Source organism: Ictidomys tridecemlineatus, chromosome 2 (assembly GCF_052094955.1).
Source record: "Ictidomys tridecemlineatus isolate mIctTri1 chromosome 2, mIctTri1.hap1, whole genome shotgun sequence".
Classification (NCBI taxonomy): domain Eukaryota; kingdom Metazoa; phylum Chordata; class Mammalia; order Rodentia; family Sciuridae; genus Ictidomys; species Ictidomys tridecemlineatus.
The window spans coordinates 229,702,925-229,715,814 of NC_135478.1; the positions used below are offsets into that span (position 1 = coordinate 229,702,925).

Consider the following 12,890-nt stretch of genomic DNA (forward strand, 5'->3'; position numbering starts at 1 on the left):
CACTTCAGCAGCCTCGCGGGGGTTCTGTGGGAGCCCCTCACAGAGAAACCCGTAACCACAGGGCACCAGGGTGCAGGCCTCAGGCCTCTCTCCTTCAAGGGCAGAGGGCAGAAATTCAGCAGAACTAGACCCCGACTCCACGGGAGAGACCCAACCGTGGGCTCTGAGGTTGGCTAGCAGCACGATTTGGAGTTTCTGGCCTCTGCCCACAGTATCGGGGGCAGGAATCACGCAGCAACGTGGCGTGGAAGGCCTTGGCCGCAGCTCCCCTGGATGGCGCGGCTCCGAGGGTGGCAGCAGTGGGGATCTTCCCTGTGTGGTGCGCTGGGACCCAGGCTGTGGGCAGGTGCTTCCCAGGACCAGTCTGAGGACGTCTGTCCTTACCGCAGTTAAATGACAGCTCTCCAACTGAGGTATGAACCCAAACCCAGCACCATGTCACTGGCTAGCAGGAAAACATGAAATGAAAAGGTGCAGGAGCTGCGTTGGGCAGGAAAGAAGTCAGAGTTCACAGCGTGCTCCGCGTAACTCACGGAAAGAACGAGGTGGTGACTTTCTATTGTAAAGGGAGCCATTCACAACAAAAGGCTATAATTGCTGTGACCTTTTAAGCAGGGAAACACATTGTCTTTATAGAGGAAAATGAATGTCAGCAACGTAAGAGACATGAGCAGAAACCAAACGAAGTCCGAGACCCTGTCCAGTAGGTCCGCCTGTCGTTGACAGGTCATTTGGGCAAATTGTACACAAAGGGAGAGAAGAAATGGACAGAGGCATTAAGAATGGTCTGAGGGAGGAAGCACCTTGGGAAATGGGACTTTTTCTCCATGTCCATGGGAGAGTGGATAAAATGCACCAAGTGTTAGGCTATAAATAAAGCCTCCAACTGGCAAGAGCAGAATGTATGTGGATTGTATTCTCAGACCACAGCACTCAGACACAGAAGAGAACAGGAGAGGAAGGAAGGGCGGGTGGAGAGAAGCTGCTCACATTTAAAAATTTTAACCTTTGAAAATTAAAATATGAAAAACCTCTTTATAATCCTGAGTTTAAAACAAAGGGAAGGTCATAGGAGACCCATCGAGGCGGAAGGAGGACCAGGGCCGCTGGGCCTAGCGCTTGGTTCTGGCCTTCTTTGCAGAGTGACGGGGTCACTTCCCCAGCCACAGTGGGGTCGGGTTCCCTCCCCTGGTGTTTGGACTGCGCTCTGATCCACCTGCTCCGAGGGAGCCCTGCAGCCAGGCCTCTGGAGATACCTGTGCAACCTCTGCTGCTTGGGAAGCGGAGAGACCTGAGCTAGCCCTGGGGTGCTCAACCCCAGGTGAGCACCCCACATCAGCCCTATGGGACTTCCCAGCCGTCGTGGACTCCAGCCTCACCAGAGACCTGCCCACTACCACAGGGACAGAAGAACCACCCGCTAAGCCCTGCCCGACTGCTGACCCGGCCGTCCTGCCAACCCCGGGTGTTGACGTGAGCTGCTCTAGTCCTGCTTCTTCAGAGAGGAGAGAGAGCACACTGTGCAGTCCAGCTGCAGAACAGGAGCCCGAGGTCATGGTTTTCTGTCCTGGAGAAACACCGCACCCGGCCCAGGACTGCGACCCGGCGGCTAGTCGGCTGAGTGTCTTTGGCCACTCGCATCTGGTTTTTGTAGGGGCCACAATGATTAATTAATGTGAGTCTGACGGAGTCTGCCTTCTCTAAGTGTGGAAGGTGTGGCTGCCCTGCTGTCCCCCCGGGCTGTGCTGTCCACTCGGGCTGGGCAGAGTGAGGGCAACTTCATAGGCACACACTTGGCCTTTTATGCACTGACCCCATAACCAGAGGATTCTCCCAGCTCCCAAGTCTGTCCACTCCACTCACATGTATTCCAGACAGCAGATCTGGGGCTCCCCGTGAGCTGAAGAGAGGCTGCACCCCACCCCTCTGCAGCCAGCATGGGGTCCGTGGTGCACCCTCGAGAGCCTGGGCTTCAGTGTCACAGCCTGGTCCAGCAGCCCTCCGGGGTCTGGACACCTGCTTTTCCCTGAGGTATGACCCCCTCCGGGGAGCCCTGGAGAACCCCTGTGTCGGTGACACAGTGACCCGGCCTCTGCTCAGTGGGGGAGTTCTGGGTCTGGGAAACTAGCAAAGGAGGTAACATTCTACTGGACGTGCTACCCCCTTCCTCCTGGTCTTGCCATTGATGTCGGTTGATTGTGTAGAATAAGCGGTTCCATCCCTGGCGGCCACCTCTCCATACCTAGGAACACCGTGTTCCGTTGGCCATGTCCGCAGCTCCCTGGGGAAAGCACCTGGTTGGTAGCCCTTGGTGATGCTTTCTAGTGACATACCATCCTGCTACGGGACATGCTCCCTCCCAGCCTCGGTGTGAAATGTCCCCCATCACCACTGCCATCTGTGAGTCAGTTTGCAAAGGCCTGTCCTGGTACCATCCTATCCAGGGGACACTCCTGGTACCATCCTATCCAGGGGGACACTCCTGGTACCATCCTATCCAGGGGGACACTCCTGGTACCCTCCTATCCAGGGGGACACTCCTGGTACCATCCTATCCAGGGGGACACTCCTGGTACCATCCTATCCAGGGGGACACTCCTGGTACCATCTTATACAGGGGGACACTCCTGGTACCATCCTATCCAGGGGGACACTCCTGGTACCATCCTATCCAGGGGGACACTCCTGGTACCATCCTATCCAGGGGGACACTCCTGGTACCATCCTATCCAGGGGACACTCCTGGTACCATCCTATCCAGGGGGACACTCCTGGTACCACCCTATCCAGGGGGACACTCCTGGTACCACCCTATCCAGGGGGACACTCCTGGTACCATCCTATCCAGGGGGACACTCCTGGTACCATCCTATCCAGGGGGACACTCCTGGTACCATCCTATCCAGGGGGACACTCCTGGTACCATCCTATCCAGGGGGACACTCCTGGTACCATCCTATCCAGGGGGACACTCCTGGGAGCCGATTTTTGGTGCACTTCGCCTAGGCCAGACATTAGGTGGAACACTCTTCTGAATGTGCCCATGAAGGTGTCTGGGTGAGAGGGACATGTGGTTGGCAGACCGAGTGAAGCAGACGGCCTCTACCACCTGATGGCCTTGCCCGATGGGGCAGGCTTGAGTAGAGCCAGGGGTGGACCTCTCGGGGCCAGGAGGCGCCCCTCCCACCTGCTGCCTCGCCCCCTCCCAGTGCAAGGCACCAAGGCTCTGTGCTGCGAGGAGGCCTGGGGTGGACACCTGCCCTACGCCGGTGACCCATCGCCCTCAGCCCTTCAGCGTCTTTCTCCAGAACCACGGCTGCCCTCCACCCAGCGCAGCCACCTGCTTCACGATCACAACCCACACTCGCCTCTCCAAACACCCGCAGATCACACCGGCTCTGATGCTTCCCGGCAGGCGGGGAGGCCGGTCGCCACAGCTCCCGGAGTGCCTCCGGGAGTGACTTCATCCTCCTCCCGACACGGGAGGGAGGGGACAGCCCTCACTTGGTAGAGCACTATGAAAATTAAATACCATGATGCATTTAATATCGCTTAGCACATTTCTTGGTATACAGGAAAGGCTAAAAAAAATTAACTATAGAAAGCACATACACTGCGTCCTACAAGTCAGTTTTACTTATCAATATAGAGGCAACAAATTTGAGAAAAATGCTGTGAATATGTATTTGGCATTATATGGAAAAACGCATCACATCAATCCCAACTGACATTTTCATTCATGATATTAGTTGTAGTTTAAGTTGTGTGTTACTATGATTTAACATAGATCAAAAATTAATCATAAACTCTGCGGATATTGGAAATACATTAACTAAAAACTTCATTGCTGGTTAAAATGAAAAGAAAACCTCTTAATTGATTAGGAGTATATCTCTGTCAGATGGAATAGATTTCTCTCTGTCTCTCTGTCCCTCTGTCCCTCTCTCTCTCAGTGCTGGGGATTGAACCCAGGACTCGGGATGCTTCCCCACTGAACCACATCCCCAGCTCTTTTTATTTGGGGACAGCTCTCCCTAAGTTGCTTAGGGCCTTGCTAACTCACCCTGGCTGGCTTCAGACTTGCTACCCTCCCGAGTCTCCAGAATCCATCTCTCCCAAAGCAATAGCTAATGTCATACTTTATACTGAATCAGACCCATTAATTCCCCAAATAATACAACGATTGCTATGATCACAACTATTATTAACCAGCTTATTGATCAAGATAAAGTGATGAGACAAAGAGTCAATTGAAGTTATAAGTCGAAAGTAGTCTAGGTTTAACCATATCACCCCCAAATCAGTGCGTTGAAATCCCCAACCCATACCTCAGACAGTGACCTCATCTGGAAATCTTTGCAAATGATCAATTTAAGATGAGTCAAGGGGTCCCTGATCAATATGATCTGTGTCATTTACGGATGGGAGACTGGACACAGAGCCACTCAGGAAGAGCACCGCAAGAAGATGGCAACAGAGACGGGATGAAGCTCCCTCAGGCCACACAGCGCCCAGAGGCCAGAAGAGAGTCTCCTGCCGGCCACAGAAGGAACTTCCCTGCTGACCTCTGCCCTGGACCTGCCTCCAGGGCTCTGAGGAAGCACGGTCAGCGGGTCAGGCTGCCCGGCTCGCGGTCCCTGGTCCTGGGAACACGGAAGGAACTACGTCAGAGAGCAAGAGGCTGGGAATGAACAGCTAAGGTCGGCCTGCACGTAAAGTGGGTTCGCTGCACATACAATAGGTCTACAGAAAAGCCAGCCCACGTGAAGTCGGAGACGGCTGATTCAAGTGCATAACGGGGGAGACATCCCATTTCCCAGAGAAACCTGACGCAACGCCAGACGCCAGGGCCTTCCCAGGGCCTGCAGCAGAGGCCCAGGGGAGTGTTTTGGAGCAGCGAGAGCCAAGGCACAGGGAGGGGACAAAGGAGGGGTCACCACGCAGCTCTGGGTGGGAAGGCCGGGGAGGTGTCTTCTGACACGCCGACCGCCGTGCAGGAACAGGCGCCCAGCGGCAGGGCATCGGCTCCAGGAAGCGGGAATGGGTCAGAGGATGAGCAGGGACCAGTCCAACAGGAGGAGCCCACGAGAAGCGGCAGGAGCGTGGCCGTGACTTGAAGGCTGTGGTCAGCTGGACCTTGCTCTTGAGGGAAACCTATGCAGCGTTTGGTTTCCCGTGTAGCAAACCCCGCCAAACCCTAACCCGTGCACGTCATCCATAGGGCTGCCGAGTCTTGGAAAAGCATTGCATCTGGGTTAAAAAAGAGCAAACAGGTCACAGTGAGGGTCCCAGGTGACCTTGCTGATGTGGCAGGTAGAGTGATACACCCACCAAGAAGTCCCAGTCCCCGACCTGAGGTTGTGCAGCCTCACGTGGAAAAGGGGATCTTGCAGGTGTGACTGAGGCCCTCAAGACCGAGGATGGTCCTGGATCTCCGGACGACGCGACCTCTTTGTGGTCACCTCCGTGTTCATAAAAGGGGCAGACGTGTCGGAGAGAGGAGATTGATGATGGAAGTAGAAAGCTCAGAGAGGGTGGGATACTCAACAGTGCCACACAGCTGCTCTGAGACGGAGGAAGAAACCAGAGCTGGCCAGCCCAGGCAGCCTGGGGGACAGGGAGCACCAGCTTCCAGAAGGACACAGTCCTGCCAGCACCTGAGGGCTGCTGACACCAGAGCCACCTGCTGAGGTCTTTTCTTTGGCAATTTATTTGCTTTGGAAGATAATTAAACATGCAGACTGAAGGACGTGAGGAGCAGGAGATGTTCCCCCGCAGCAGGGACAGGGGCACATGGGACAGGTGCAGCATTTGGAAAGAGGTTCAGTAGAATGCATCAAAATTTAACATCGACCTCGTAAAGTCAATCTACTTCTGATTTCCTATATCATAGTATCTGTAGGTTACCAGAAAAATACGTACAGAAATATATCTTCAAAGTGTGAAATACCACCTAGAGCTGCAAACAAAAGTCCAACAGTCAGAAATGAGCCTGTGACTCAGCACATGCTGGACTGGAGTCGTAGGTGGTGATCCAAACTGGTGACACGGGTCTTGGCCACGAGATCTGTGACACATGCGCCAGAGCATAAAGTGCCTGTTTTACATAACAAAATATACACAGTGATGCCTTGTTAATCACTCCGGTTCCCACTGAGGTACCCGAAAAATATTCACAAAAGTGTTACTAGTGTTTTGTGTGTGTGTGTGTGTGTGTGTGTGTGTGTGTGTGCATGATATAAGGTAATTTTGGGTTAAAGACTGGTCATTTTTCTCCTTCTTATAACTATGTTTATATGGACAATTTTTACGGTTTGTGGAGATAATATTGGAGAAGGAACCACAGCAGGCAAAACAGGATAAGTGCTGGGATATACAGATGGCCAAGGATAAAGAGCCTTCACATGTAATGGACACTGTGGGTCACTAAGAAGAACTGAAATATATAAAAAGAACGATTCACAAAAAAAGAAATACACAGCCAAGAAAGACCCCCACCAAAATCTTAATTCTCAAGAATAAGCAACAAATGCAATGAGAGAGTGAATTTGAACGTTTCTGTCACGTGGGTAAGGGAAAAAATCATCACTGAGTTACAACTCCTGACTGATTCTAAAAGTCCAATCTGTTATCGCAAGTTGGTTAAATGCCGGCGAGGCCGCTTTTTAATCTGGAACACACTCGGATGGTGTCATTAAGACTGCACAGTTTCTTGCGGGTTGCTGGGGTCCCGCCTGGGGGCAGTTTCTGGGGCCGAGTCGCCCGGGTGAGCAGAGTGGCGGCAGCCCCAGTCCCCAGCAAGGAGAGCCTCGGCGCTCTGCCATCTGAAGGCCAGCATCCTGTCCACCGCTTGGATAGAATCCCACTGAAAGCTTTCTCAAGACTATTTTGATTAATTTCTCCAATTTATAAAGCTGGGAAGTTTTTTTGAAAGCACAATTGCATTATCTCATGGAGACTTTATAGATTTGAACCACCAACGTGCATTAAAATAGCTGCAGTTATAGGAAACGCCAGGTCTCTGTTGGTAGGGTGTCTGCTCTCCAGCTTGGGAGCCGCTATCTGAACACTTTATCTTTGGTGGTGGGACAGAATGTTCTGATCATTCAAACACATCCATTCATCAAAGCCAAGATGAAACTCAGCTTCAAAAACTGACCTTGTCGTTGGAGCTGGATTCTCTGCCAGCAGGAAACAGAGAGCGTCGCCGGAACGCGCGCGGGGAGGTTTATGGGAGTCCCTGACACAGATCTGCAAGAGAGCGGCATGGTTTCAGGGACATGCACCTCCATCCTCCACCCTGAAACAGATTTCTCTACTTTCTGCTCTTTGTTGCCTGAATTCATCCAACTGAGCCTTCTTTATCACCAAAGGCTCACAATTGCTCTAAAGCAGGGAACACAATCCATACCCAAAATGGTCCAAATGACCGACATCAGGCCTCTTGCAGAACAGAAGGGGACGGTGGCGTGCTGGACGTCAGCCTGCAGGAGGAAGAGGTGACAGAGACCGTAGGGATGGAGGATCAATACCGCAGTTTGTCCTGTCCCACCGTAGTTGACGCTATGGCCAGTGTGTACACTAGGTAGCAAAGTGGTCATCACTATCCATTTGTCTGTTTTGATGCCCATAGATTATGACATCCATCCTTGAAATTAAAGATGAATGCTTGCATACTGAGCAGAAATCCCATTAGTGAGAAACCAATAAACCCAAGCAACTGGTTAGAAAGGTCTCTCCATTTTTCTCGTGCTCTCCCTTAAATAAAAGGTAAATGGCAAATGTTGAAAGGCAAATAAGAAAAATATTCTGGACTTTCATCTTTATGCATATCTTTAAAGCACTAATTTAAAAAAAATAAGTAGAAGGAAGACGGTGGAGTAGAGGACGGGTCGGGTGGGAGGAGGGGCGGGAAGGAGGTAACACTGGGCCTGGAAGTGGAGCAATCCATACTCCACGCTTGTGAGATGGGGTCCGAGCGAGCCCCACTCCTGTGCGTGACCCTAACACACCATGAAAACCCCAGGAGAGGAGGGTTCGCTCCTCAATCCTGTCCCCACAGCAGTCTTGGGCCGGAGGTGCCCACATCACAGGCTCGGACATGTTGAACTTCTAAAGCAAGGGAATGTGCGGCCCCTTATGTGAGCTTCCAGCACGGGCGTATTAGAAAAATGTGACGAAAAAGAAGAACCTGAGCTCTGGGAAGCCGTCAGGCCCAGCAGTCATCTTGACATTCCAAGGAGACTGAATGTGACACTGAGAAATCACAGGACACCAGGGTGCTGCTATTTAAAACTGAGAAAGGGTGACCACCGTGACTTTGAGTTTGCAAAGATCCCTCTGGAGCTGAGTCCTGTTTTGGAAGGCCACGGTCACCTCCAGCCCTGCAGATGGGTGGGAGGCTGAGCCGCAGCGCGCCCCTCGGCAGGCGGCCCCAGCGCTCCGTTCTGTCGGAGGCGGGCGGTGCTGGGGGACCCTCTAGCCGTGAGCACCCAGGCCTGGTGAGACCCAGACGCCCCCCGGACAGCTCTGCCTGGAATCTTGTAATTCCATTTCTAGGCAGCGCCAGCTGCTGGGAAATCCTTCTGCTGAGTCTCTGCTGCTTCACCTAGAGCCGGGTCTGGTCTGGGCAGGCCCAGCTCACCCCTCCCTGCCGCTCCAAGACGGCCCCCAGTGTCTCTAGGCACACTGTTTTCCTCCAGGCGTGGAATTCGTCCCTCGCCCTTGGCGAGGTTGGCCGTGACGCTTGTCCATCGCTGCAGTGTCCAGAGCTGAGGGTCACAGCACAGACACGTCTGTCCACCCCGAGCAGCACAGCCGTGAGCACCACGGGCCTTGTCTGTCCAGGCTGCCCGTCTGCTTCTCCCGGCACCTCACCCCAGTGCTGCCCTGGGCAGATGCGCTGAGCCTGCAGTGGGGTCCTGAGTCCTTGATGAGGGCCAGGCTGGGAAGGAAGTGGGGCTGCTTCCACCCCTCGCCTGGAGGGACTCTGCTTCTCACGCTGCCACCACCAGGGTCCTTGGAAATGCGTGAGGAAGAGGTCAAGGACCGACCCAGAGGCCTCTTTAGCCCAGGCTCGGGGGTTCAAACTGTCCACTGCTCGTGGGAGTCCAGGAGCCCCAGGACTGCACACCTGCCCTCAGCAGACGAAGGTCCACCTCGGGGAGGGGGGGAAGGAGGCAGGGAGGATCGGCAGAGCCCTGCGTTCAGGGGCGACGGTGGCAGGGAAGTTCAGGGTAGCAAGCGTTTCTCCATTTGTCCCATCTGTCCTTTCCCCTTGGACAGACTGGCCACACGCTGCAACACAGACATCCATACTCCAGGCATCTGCACTGCACACCCAGACAGTGAGGCAGAGAGACAGTGAGGCAGACAGAGAGTGAGCAGAGAGACAGTGAGCAGAGAGACAGTGAGCAGAGAGAGTGAGGCAGAGAGATAGTGAGGCAGAGACACAGTGAGCAGAGAGACAGTGAGCAGAGAGACAGTGAGGCAGAGAGACAGTGAGCAGAGAGACAGTGAGCAGAGAGACAGTGAGCAGAGAGACAGTGAGGAGAGAGACAGTGAGGCAGAGAGACAGTGAGGCAGAGAGACAGCGAGGCAGAGAGACAGAGAGACAGTGAGGCAGAGAGACAGTGAGCAGAGAGACAGTGAGGCAGAGAGACAGTGAGCAGAGAGACAGAGAGGCAGAGAGACAGTGAGCAGAGAGACAGAGAGGCAGAGAGACAGTGAGCAGAGAGACAGTGAGGCAGAGAGACAGTGAGCAGAGAGACAGTGAGGAGAGAGACAGTGAGGCAGAGAGACAGTGAGGCAGAGAGACAGTGAGCAGAGAGACAGTGAGCAGAGAGACAGTGAGCAGAGAGACAGTGAGGAGAGAGACAGTGAGGCAGAGAGACAGTGAGGCAGAGAGACAGCGAGGCAGAGAGACAGCGAGGCAGAGAGACAGAGAGACAGTGAGGCAGAGAGACAGTGAGCAGAGAGACAGTGAGGCAGAGATACAGTGAGCAGAGAGACAGTGAGGAGAGAGACAGTGAGGCAGAGAGACAGTGAGCAGAGAGACAGAGAGGCAGAGAGACAGTGAGCAGAGAGACAGTGAGGCAGAGAGACAGTGAGCAGAGAGACAGAGAGGCAGAGAGATAGTGAGGCAGAGAGACAGTGAGGCAGAGAGACAGTGAGGCAGAGAGACAGTGAGCAGAGAGACAGTGAGGCAGAGAGACAGTGAGCAGAGAGACAGTGAGCAGAGAGACAGTGAGGCAGAGAGACAGTGAGCAGAGAGACAGTGAGCAGAGAGACAGTGAGGCAGAGAGACAGTGAGCAGAGAGACAGAGAGGCAGAGAGATAGTGAGGCAGAGAGACAGTGAGCAGAGAGACAGTGAGGCAGAGAGACAGTGAGCAGAGAGACAGTGAGGAGAGAGACAGTGAGGCAGAGAGACAGTGAGCAGAGAGACAGAGAGGCAAAGACACAGTGAGCAGAGAGACAGTGAGGCAGAGAGACAGTGAGCAGAGAGACAGTGAGGCAGAGAGACAGTGAGCAGAGAGACAGAGAGGCAGAGAGATAGTGAGGCAGAGAGACAGTGAGCAGAGAGACAGTGAGGCAGAGAGACAGTGAGCAGAGAGACAGAGAGGCAGAGAGACAGTGAGCAGAGAGGGCGCTACGCTCAGAACAATCTCGCAGGCGAAAGCCAGGGAGCTCAGGAAACCATGAACCTCAAGGTTTCCCCCGGTGCCTGGCAAGCAGAAACCTGGGAAACTCTGGAATTCTCCTCAGGTCTGCAGGCACTGGAGCGACAGGCAAGGGGTCCCTGGCCAGCAGAGGGTCTCATGCGGTTCCACACAGAGGCCCTGAAGGAAGGCCTTGGCACAGGTCATGGGCCAGAAGGAGCCGTCCTGAAATCCTGGTCAAGGTGGGCAAAGTGAGGCAGGGAGGCCATCAGGGGCTCTGTCCTGCTGGAAGCCCCTGAGAAGCGTTGACTGTCGTTCTGCCATGGACCCGTGAAGGCCAGGGGGCTGGGGTGGGTGTGCATTCCAGCTGCCCTGGGTGGTTCCCCAGGAGAGCGGAGTCCCCAGCACCTTCAGCTGCTGCGCAGACTGAGCGAGTGCCACGGACTCTCTAATGTTGCAGCAAGGCCAGCAGTGTGCAGGGGACTGTCCACCCAGCCACACATGAACTGGAGAAGGCCCGCAGGGACATGGCAGGATACCACCTGCCTCTGCTGTGGAAGAGCTGCTGAGCAGCGTGGTGAGGCTGGAGCAGAAGGCAGCTGCTCTGAGGGGTGTGGAGCTGGCCAGCCATGTCCCTTCTCCTGCCAGGGACCTTCCCGGGGGGTGAGTGGAACCTGAGACAGGACAAGAAGAGAGGCTGCATGCTCTGGCCCATGGCACTGCCTGAAGGGTTGTCCCCAGGCAGCAGTGGCTGTGTGCCCTGCCCAGGGCCTGTCTAAGGTCTGTGCAAACCAGGCCCCCATCCCCAGGGCTTCCTTCCTCCAGGGCCTCTCGGGTCCCTAGCCCTCTGCTCTGCTGGGTCATTTCCTGTATGAGTCAGTTCTTGCATTAACTCTTCTGTTAAAATCGGTGTGGGCGCTCTCCCCCTGGACCCCAACCATTGTCCTCAGAAAGCTAGAGGTGGGGGCCCCTGGAGGCTGTTGGGCAGGTGGGTCACTGCTGCAAAACCAGAGGTCAGGCCAGAGCAAACCAAGGTCACCCAGAGTCAGTGAGGTGTGGGGGACACCTGAGGTGTGGGACTGGCAGTGTGGCCAGAGGCCCAGTGAGAGATCCTCCTGTCCACCTTCCCATGTGGGGACCTGGCTAGAAAATTCTCTCTTGGTGCAGAGTCTTGAAGATAGTGCCAAAGAGAACTCCACATGAAGAGACAGCCTGGGGGTGCCGGGCTGGAGCAGAGAGGGCCCAAGGTCGGGGTCAGGTGGGGTCATCCTCTCCTACCCCAGTGCAAAATAGAGAGGATGCGCTGACCATGCCTCGTGGTCTGAATGGGTCCCCAAATCCATGCATTGGGGACTGTCCCCCAACACAACTGCTGGAGGTGGGGCCCTTGGGAGGTGATCATCCTGAGGGCTCTGCCCTGACGAGTGAATCGGTGTCACCCAGGAGGTGGTTGCTGCAGACAGGAGCTGGGCTTCCTCCCCCGGCTCCTGCTTCTTGCCCTCGCTGTACCACCGTGAGATGCCCTCTCCGTGCCCTTGAACTTCCCTCCGTGTGGTCCATATGCCCTGCTTCTCCGACAGACACAGGGCACCCTGGGAGGGTCCCAGTACCATCAGGAGCCAGGGAGGGCTCACCCCAGGCACTCGTGCTCTGGGGGATGGGCGGGCACCGAGGGGAGGACCTGAGTGTGGGTTGGATGCTGAGGTGTCGGGGAGATGGGCCTTTCACAGTCAGCAGAGCGACCTCAGGACTCACAGACCCCACAAGCCCTGCTCAGACCCCCGGGGTGGGGGCAGCTATACAGAGGAGCCCGGGCCAGCGGGGGTCTGGCCATGTGCTGACTGGAGTCTGACCACGACCCCCTTCCCTCACAGCTGCACCTGGATGCCACTGCAGGTCTGCGGTCACTCAGGACGTGGCCCTGCTTGGCGGTGGCCAGGGCAGCTCCGCCCCTCCCACCAGGGCCTCCTTCTCCAGCAACTCACCCCACAGCCGGGCTTCTGGCCACAGAAGGCCCAGACATTGGAAAAGAACATGGTGCCCGCTCCTGCCCGGGCAGTCACTTAGCCAAGGGGCCTGGCGGGACCACGCCTACCCTGTCCCCAACAGCCTCACCCTCATCTGGACCTCAGGCAGCAGGCAGGACCGGTGCTGGGGACGGAGGCCTGGTCCCTGGGGGCCGGCCCTCCTGCACGTGGCTGCCAGACGTTTCCTCCTTGGTGGCTGCAGCC

At 55.3% G+C, this 12,890-nt stretch overlaps 1 long non-coding RNA gene across 2 annotated transcripts; it reads right to left on the bottom strand.

Annotated features, from left to right (window-relative positions):
• Positions 1-3,618: 3,618 nt before the first annotated feature.
• Positions 3,619-12,890, bottom strand: LOC120891772 (uncharacterized). 2 transcript variants are annotated; one of them, XR_005736306.2, is made up of 3 exons: positions 12,775-12,890; positions 7,160-7,251; positions 3,619-6,097 (listed from the first exon to the last, which is right to left on the bottom strand). It is a non-coding gene; the product is annotated as an uncharacterized LOC120891772 (long non-coding RNA). The 2 variants fall into 2 exon arrangements; XR_013435544.1 differs by lacking the exon at positions 12,775-12,890 and adding an exon at positions 7,412-7,670.